The following is an 8665-nucleotide window of genomic DNA, read 5'->3' as shown; positions in this document are numbered from 1 at the left end:
TCAAGCTCTTACCCGGTCTTGTCTTCCCAAACCGCTCCAGCCCAACTCCAAGCAGGCCGCGGGCAGAGCCAGGCCCGGCCGCGGCCCTCGAGTTCCTAGGAGCCGCAGGCCTCGCAGGTCGAGCCCGGCAGGCGACACAGGAAAAGCCGCGCTTCGTCCCCTCCCCTTCCTCTGCGGGGTCCAGGTGACGGTGAAACGAGAGGTTCCTCGACCGGCGAAAGCCAGCACACTTCCCGTCCCGGGCACGCGGCTCCTCAGGCCCCGCAACTCAGAGGCCCGCGCGGTGCTGCCGGCGGCGGTGGGGGGAGGCCGCGTCCATCGCGATCCCGGACGGGGAAGGGAGGAGGGTTGGGAGAGAGCTGGGCGGAGAGGCCGAGGAGGGCAGGCGAGCTCGGCAGGGGCGGAGCAAATGGGCTCTAGGGGCAGCCACCCGGCTGTCCGCCACGTGGGGCGCTGCGGAGACTCGTCGGCCAGCCGTGCTGGGGCGCCTACCGGCCGGAGGCGTTCCTGCGCGGCCAGGGCGCTCAGGCCTCCCGGGGCTCAAACACCCTTGGCCCCGTCGGCTGTCGCTTTTCTGTAATACGCCCTCACGCCTTACGCTTTGCTGTCACTGCGAGCGCGCTGCCTACACCTCGCACGCTGGTGCACGCAAAGCCCAGCTGGTTATACAGACATTAGCGTGCTCCTGGTGAGGGCTCCATGCTGCGCTTTAAAGCTGAGGCCCAACGTGTGTTTGTCGAGTATCCCACCCCGGCGACCCACGAGCCTCCCCTCCTCCCCGCAGGTCGTTCCTTCTAGTGCAAGGAAGTGCGTCGCCGGAGGAAAGGTGTCTCTCTCCGGTCCCTGAAGACAAGCCACCCGTCAGAACAACCAGAAAGAAAATCTTGGACCACAACCCTGGAAAGTAAATACGAGTATTATCTCTATTATACAGATTTGAGAATTGAGGCTCCAAAAAGCATAAATTCAGGCCCAATGGCGTTCCAATAAGCAGTAGCACCAAAAGTGTGCCTTTGAGTCTTTCCTGCGGGTGGTGGTCTCAAGTATGTCCGTGCTTATTTCCCTTAAACGATTTCTTTTACATGCATTGGAATTGAAATATTGCTTATAGGATGTACTTGGAATATTTAGGATGTAATTAATTGGAAATGTGAATATCACTTTTTCTTTAAGAGTCAAGAAATGAATCCCTCAGTTTGTGAGATAAATCTATGCCCCAGACACTCCCACTGTACGTTTTCATCTTCTAAACAAAAGTGAAATTACAAGATTGTATTTGAGACGTGTTTCATTAAGAATCAGAGAAGCTGCTTCATAAAGTTGAAGAACTAGCATTTTGGAATTACAATTTTTATTTCAGATATGTTTAAGCACATGTGACCCTGTCTCAGGTAATGGTCCCTAGGTCTCCTGTTAACAATCGAAAAGGGTAAAGGATTCCACCATCTTGTTGCAACTTCAGAACATTAGAATAATTAGTTGGGAACTATGAATGTGACTTGGAGCTGCCAGGAAAATCTTCAGGAAGGAAGTGGCATTCCTTCTGGACCTTGAAGATGGGGTAGAAAGTGGACACAGCAAGGGAAGGAAAAGATTACAAGCAAAGCTTGATATGTTCTGAGGTAAATGAAAGTGGACCTGTGCCTCAAGCAAAGAACTCAGCGAAGAGAAGGAGAGGATCAGGGATAAAGTATGCAGGCCCTCGAATGTGGGGACAGGCAAAATTTAGGCTAAGGTAACTAAGAAATTCTGAAGTAGAACATTGACTGGAAAAATTAGAGTCTTAGAAAGATTGACTTATAAGGCAAGTGTGTCCAGAATAGCTAAAAGGAGCTACCTACAAGGAGATTAGCTGGAAGGTTGCTGAAATCCTCCAGTGGTGCAGAGAGGAAGGGCCTAGGTATTGGCAATAAGAATGGAGAGGAGTACCCGCTTCAACAGCACATACACTAAAAAACAATAAACTAAAATTAGAACGGTGCAGTAAAGATTAGTATGCCCCCTGCTCACCAGTGATACACAAATTCATGAAGTGTTCCATAAAAAAGAATAAAAAGAAAAAGAATGGAGAAGAAATAAATCTTAAAATACTTTAACAAATATATTGGAATTTAAATGATTAACTTCAATTTATTTTTTAACCTACAGGGAGAAGCTAGCAAAATGATGATACTCTTAACAGAAAATAGAAAGAGACTACTCTTCGCTAACTTTTTAAGGTATATTTTCCTTTGTTCCCTCAACATCTCCATCCCTACTTCTTACCACCAAAATTAATTACCATAATGTGCTTCAAAGAAATCTTACTATTATTTTTTTTAAATGGTGTGGCCCTGACTGGTGTGGCTCAGTGGTTTGAGCGAGCCAATTGGATTCCCCAGACAGAGCACATGCCTGGGTTTCCAGCCAGATCCGAAGTTGGGGGCATGGGAGAGACAATAAATCTTGATGTCTGTTTCAAGTCTCTCTCACACATTGTTGTTCTCTCTCCCTCTCTTTTGCCCTCCCTTTCCCTCTCTCTAAAATAAATAAATAAATATCTTTCAAAAATGAAGACACTTGTTCTTTTGTTTGTTTGTTTTTAAAGATTTTATTTATTTATTTTTAGAGAGGGAAGCGGGGGAGATAGACAGAGAGAAACAACAATGTGTGGTTGCTGGGGGTTATGGCCTGCAACCCAGGCAGGTACCCTGGCTGGGAATCGAACCTGGGACATTTTAGTTCCCAGCCCGCGCTCAATCCACTGAGCTACGCCAGCCAGGGCTTGACACTTGTTTTTTTTTTTTTAAATGCTGTGACTTTGTGATTTTATTATTATAACATTTTAAATTCACATATGAGATCCCAGAACAAGAGCATTAAAAGACAGGAACAAAATCACCCTGGCCAGTGTGGCTCAGCTGTTTGGAGCATTGTCATATACTTGCAGGTTCAGTTCCCCACCGATGTGCATAGCAGAGGTAGCTGATTCTCACATCAATGCTTCTCTCTCTTTCTCTCTCTCCCTCCCTTCCCTTCCCTCCCTTCCCTTCCCTTCCCTTCCCTTCCCTTCCCTTCCCTTCCCTTCCCTTCTCTCTAAGCATGTACTCTGGTGAGAATTAAAATAGTAAAAAATAAAATAAAATAATTTTTAAAGAATCAACCAATGAATGCATAAATAACTAACACACTGATGTTTGCCTCTCTTCCTCTCTCTCTATGAAATGACCCTTTTATCTTTAAAATATATTCTTTTTTGGCTCTAGAAACAATTTTTGTCTTAAAATCTATTTTGTCTAATACTAGTATAATTACTCCAGCTCTCTTTTGGGTACTTCTTTATGTTATATGTTTTCCTTTTTTTAGTTTGTCTTTTGTAGATGGCATATAGTTGGATCACTTTTGTTTACCCAATTCTGCAAATTTTGACTTTTTATTGAAGTGTTTAGTCAATTTACAATTAATGTAAGTATTAATTTTTATCTGCCATTTTTCTATTTTTTTTGTATGTGTCTTATGTCTATTTTGTTCTTCTAATTCTATATTACTTTTTTCTTTTGTGTTATTTTCTGTTATATCCTTTTAAGTCCTTTGTCATTTCTCTTTCTATATATTTTTTAAAGATTTTATTTATTTATTTTTAGAGAGAGGGGAAGGGAGAGAGAAAGAGAGGGAGAGAAACAGGTCCAAGAAAAACATCAATTTGTTGCCTCTCACACACCCCCAACTGGGGACCTGTCCTGGGAATGAAACCTGCAACCTTCCAGTTCACAGGCCAGCGCTCAATCTTCCTGACTGGAGCCACCCCAGCCAGGGCTCTTTTTCTATATGTTTTTGAGTTTTTAGTGCTTGTCCTAGGGATTACAATTAATGTCATAACTTAAAAAAAATAAAATTTTGATTAATATCAACAGAATTTCAGTTGTATACAAAAGTTTTACTCCAATACAGCCCTATTTTCTTCCCCCCTCTTCGTGCTATTATTGGCACATAAATCACATCTTTATACACTGTATATCCATCAACTCAGTTTTATAATCAGTGCTTTATGCAGTTGGCTCTTAATTCAGACACAGGAATAAAAGTGTTATGAACAAAAAAAATTTATGCTATCTCACCTGTATATAATTTTACCAGTGCTTTACCTCATATTATCTTATTTTAGGCTACTATTAAAATTTTTCAAAATACTCAGTTTACATCTTCTGTTTCCCTCCTATTTCTCCCCGTTTCAACATTTTTTGCACTGTAATTATCTAAAGTAATGTCATTAAGTGGAAAGACTGAGCTTGGAATCAAAAGTCCCAGCATCCACTAATGCCTTTCAGTCCAGTGACTGATTTTATAATCTGGATTAAGCTGTTTAGTCACTATCGGGGCTTGAATTTTCTTAACTCAAAAGTGGAGAGAATACCATCTGGCAGTATTTGATCCCTAACTTCAAATACCACTCTCAAGTGTAGGTCCTACCACAGACGAGAGAAGTTCCCTTGTAATTCTAGGCTAGCAGCTGATGTCCAGAAATTAGGTCAAAACCTTTATGACACTATAGATGAGTTTTGCAACAATGAAAATAAAATGATTAAGAATAAATGAGAAATTATAAAAGCTACTTCAGATCATCTATCGCCACTTGCAATATGCTTTTCAAAAAAAATTCTTCAAGTTGCACATTGCTTCTAGGTACATGTCTATGAAGAAAATATAACTAAAAGAATAATCTCATGAACACTCCCAACAATATCATAAGTACCTATTCCTCAGGGAAATTTATTTTAAAACTCTAGTCATAGCTAAGCATAGAGATAGGGATTAGGAATACCGGAGTCAGCCAGCTATTTGAAATGATTTTGTAGCAGGGAAAGGAATACCTGAGTTTCAGAATAGATTTACTAAGTTGTTTTTGTCTCTTGTTTCCTTGGGTATAAGTTCTACCCTTCCTATCAGTATTTTGTTTTGTTTTTAGGTAAGAAAATCATCATTTTTACCTTGGAAGTGATTTTGAACAAGCCAGGTCTTAGTTTAAAGTACCAGAATCACCATCATTAGAGTATGCAACCTAGTGACACATAAAATCTATTTTAGCCATTTTTCCTGACCCCACTAATAACAAATAATAATAACTGTGGTAAAATGAGGTGAAAAATAATTTCTGTACACCTATGGGCCAGGTATAAAATTCTTCATCATAGACATTTAATATTTTTTAATAAAGCAGTTACTTTGCTCTTTTTATTTATTTATTTATTTGTTTTAAGATTTTATTTATTTTTAGAGAGGGAAGGGAGGGCGAAAGAGAGAAACATCAATGTGCGGTTCCTGGGGGCCGTGGCCTGCAACCCAGGCATGTGCTCTGGCTGGGAATTGAACCTGCAATGCCTGGTTTGCAGCCTGTGCTCAATCCACTGAGTTACGCCAGCCAGGGCTAATAGACATTTGATTTAAGGATTGAATTTTATCAGGGATACCTAGAACAATAAGGTAGATGTTAGTGATTCATTAAACAGAAAGTGAGTTTTAGCTTTTTGCTCTTGTTGGAAACAAGTCCACATTGGAAGTAACTTCTACACTAGAGTTTTATAGGTTGATGAGTTTGTGACCACAGTAATTTCTGAATATTAATGAAAAACAAGTCAAAGTAGATGATCTAGTTAGTAGGCATTGGTATGATTCAGACTTATATGAAGGTATTCATTCTAAGAAGCTTATTTTGTCCTCAATCTTAAGAAGATTGAGTGGACTACCATTCTGCTAATAATTGCATAACTTTCCATATGATCCTACTAGCTTTTGCCTTACTCTCTTACACTCTTTGTAACCAAGTAAAATTAAAAGATATTTTGCTCTTCTTACATACTAAAAAAAGCTTTAGGTGGGTATTCTTGTTTTCTTTAGCTAAAGAAACCTATGTCCTTTCATTATTTATCTACAATCTTATTAGCAAACAAAACATTTATATTAGCCTTACTGTCCCACTGTGTACCTGGGAGATGAAAGAGTCTAAAAATAACTGATCTAGCATCAGCAAATAAACTGAATTACATATGCTACATATTCTCACAGATTTAATGACGTAGGTAAGGTAATAGTTACTCTCAGAACAAATCACAATTAAAATTCTTACTCTCCTCTCCTTCAGCATTTTCTTCTTTCTCCCTAACCTGGGTATGGCTGGTTTATGTATTTATTTATCTATTTTTAAAGAGGAAGCTTGCAGTTTTAAGAAACAATTCATAGAACCTTTTTTTCGTAGCTTTTTCTTTTGCGAAACACATTCTGTATTGTGATATTAATGAAATTATAACAACTTTTAATAATAGGACAATCGCTTTTCCCCATTTGACCTATTTTAACCACTGAAAAGAATGTTCATGTCTCAAAGATTTTCTTATTTCTTATTGATGGATTGATAGAAACATATTAAGAATGTTAATTCATGCCCTGGCTGGTGTGGGCTCCGTGGATTGAGCACTACGAACCAAAGGTTCGCTAGTTTGATTCCCAGTCAAGGCACATGCTTGGGTTGTAGGCCAGGTCCCCAGTAGAGGACATGTGAGAGGCAACCACACATTAATGTTTCTCTCCCTTGCATTCCCCCTCCCTTACCCTCTCCCTAAAAATAAATACATAAAATCTTTAAAAACATGTTAATTCATGGCTGCTCTGTCTATGGAGTAGCCACACTCTGTCACACTGCTTCATTAATAAAGTTTCTTTCACTTAAAATAAAGAAATAGGGGAGTGAAGGGGGGAAAATGGGACAACTGTAATAACAATCAATAAAATATTAAAAATATAAAAATAGTGTTTTTTAAAAAAGAATGTTAATTCATTTGCTTGTTCTAGTTCTTAAATGCTAAATCTTAACAATATTTATTTGTAGCCACAACCCATAAGTGTCCACCTCTTCATTTCTTTCAGAAATAAAGCAGGAAGTGATTACTATCCCCATCTGCTTCTGATTCTTTCTTATAGGTGTGCTACCTCCCCATGTTACACAACATTGAAAAGCCTGGAAAATGTTCTCAGTGTCTTTGTAAAGTCAGTGGGAGATGTTTACACACTGAAGCTGCTGGCACTGGCATGGTGACTGGAGTCAAATGTAAACCATGACGTTTACATTCTCAATCAAATATATTGTGCAATGGGTAGCAATGGGCACTGTGTGAAAGGTTGCCTAATAAGCTGGCCAGGATTAGTCAGCTTCTTGTAGTGAGGTGTGTGTGACCAAGATACAGGAGTTTGTTGTTGATGGAAAGATAGGCTGGCCTATGCCAGAAACAAAAAGTGGGGGAAATTCAACTCTTGGCACACAGATGAATCTTAGCATAAGCTAAGGCATTTGTTCTCCCAGGTGCAGAGGCTGAGGGGCTACTGAGAAACATCTGCGGGAAAAATGTTGTTTTCTGACTTTTTATTGTTTTCCTTGAAAGCTTTCCCCTACGTGAAACCTTAGAAGCCAATACAATTTCTGGCATGTTAATTTATGGTGGAACAAAAAAAAAATGCTTTCTCAGAAAAACCTTTTTTCTTTTTGTAATAAAAAGTTTAATTATTAAAAATACAGGCCCTGGCTGGGTAACTCAGTTGGTTAGAATTTTGTCCTGATAAACCAAGTTTGTGGATTTGATCTCCAGTCAAGGCACATACCAGAGGCAACAAATGAATGCATAAATTAAATAGAATAACAAAACGTTTCTCTCTCTCTTTCTTTCTTCCTCTCTCTCTCAAGTCAATAAATAATTTTTAAAAAATAACCACACTAAAGAAAATTAGAAAAACAAAGCAAGGGTGAAAATACTCATAATCTTTTTGCCAACAACCAACCAATCACCATATCATAGTAGCATACATTCTTGTTCCCTGAACTGTTTTACCTGGTTGTAATCACACAGAAAATTCTGTCATATGATTTTCAGTTACTTCTTATAAGCTTTTTTCCCCACAGTGCTATGTAACCACCTTTAAAATAACTGAGTAACATTACATTTAGCATATAGTTGAACCAATGTTCACTTTAACCATTCCAACAAATGAGCTGTTTCTATTTCATGCTGTTGTTATTATAAATAACACTGAAATAAATATAACTTGAAATATAGCTTTTTATGTATAAAATTCTTTTAAACTTAAAGTGGTTTATATCAAATACAAAACATATGTGCAAGCCTATATGAGCAGCTGTAAGATTAATAATAAAATGAATAGCCAAGTAACCACTTCCAATTTAAGAAATAAAGCATTGCCTGTAACTTAAAAGCCTGCTTGTGTGCTTCTCTTCCATCACATCTGCTCTCTTCCACCCCTATGGAAATAATCACTAGCCTAAATGTTTTGTTTATTTTTTTAAAGATTTTATTTATTTAATTTTAGAAAGAGAGGAAGGGGGGAGAAAGAGGGAGAGAAACATCGATATGTGGGAGATGACATCAATGCGTTGCCACTTACAGGTTCCCTACTAGGGACCTGGCCCTCAACCCAGGTATGTGCCCTGATTGGGAATTGAACTTGAGACCTGTTGGTTTGCAGACCAGCACTCAATCCACTGAGCCACACCTGCGAGAACTGTTTTTTTTTTCAGTAAGATTTAAAATATATATATATATTTTATATTTAAAATTCTTTTTTAACCCTCACTTGAGGATATGTTTATTGATTTTAGAAAGATGGTGGGGAGGAGGGAGAG

The 8665-nt window shown here is 39.0% G+C and overlaps 1 long non-coding RNA gene across 2 annotated transcripts; it reads left to right on the top strand.

Moving 5' to 3' along the window:
* Positions 1-234: 234 nt before the first annotated feature.
* On the top strand, positions 235-7164 carry LOC118501365. Of its 2 annotated transcripts, none has more exons than XR_004904008.1 (3): positions 235-904; positions 2149-2219; positions 6955-7164. It is a non-coding gene; the product is annotated as an uncharacterized LOC118501365 (long non-coding RNA). The 2 variants fall into 2 exon arrangements; XR_004904007.1 differs by having other exon boundaries at positions 6901-7164.
* The last annotated feature ends 1501 nt before the right edge of the window (positions 7165-8665 follow it).

Source organism: Phyllostomus discolor, chromosome 1 (genome assembly GCF_004126475.2).
Source record: "Phyllostomus discolor isolate MPI-MPIP mPhyDis1 chromosome 1, mPhyDis1.pri.v3, whole genome shotgun sequence".
Taxonomy (NCBI): Eukaryota; Metazoa; Chordata; class Mammalia; order Chiroptera; family Phyllostomidae; genus Phyllostomus; species Phyllostomus discolor.
The sequence above is the reverse complement of the archived record's forward strand: the minus strand, read 5'-3'. Positions and strand labels throughout refer to the sequence as shown.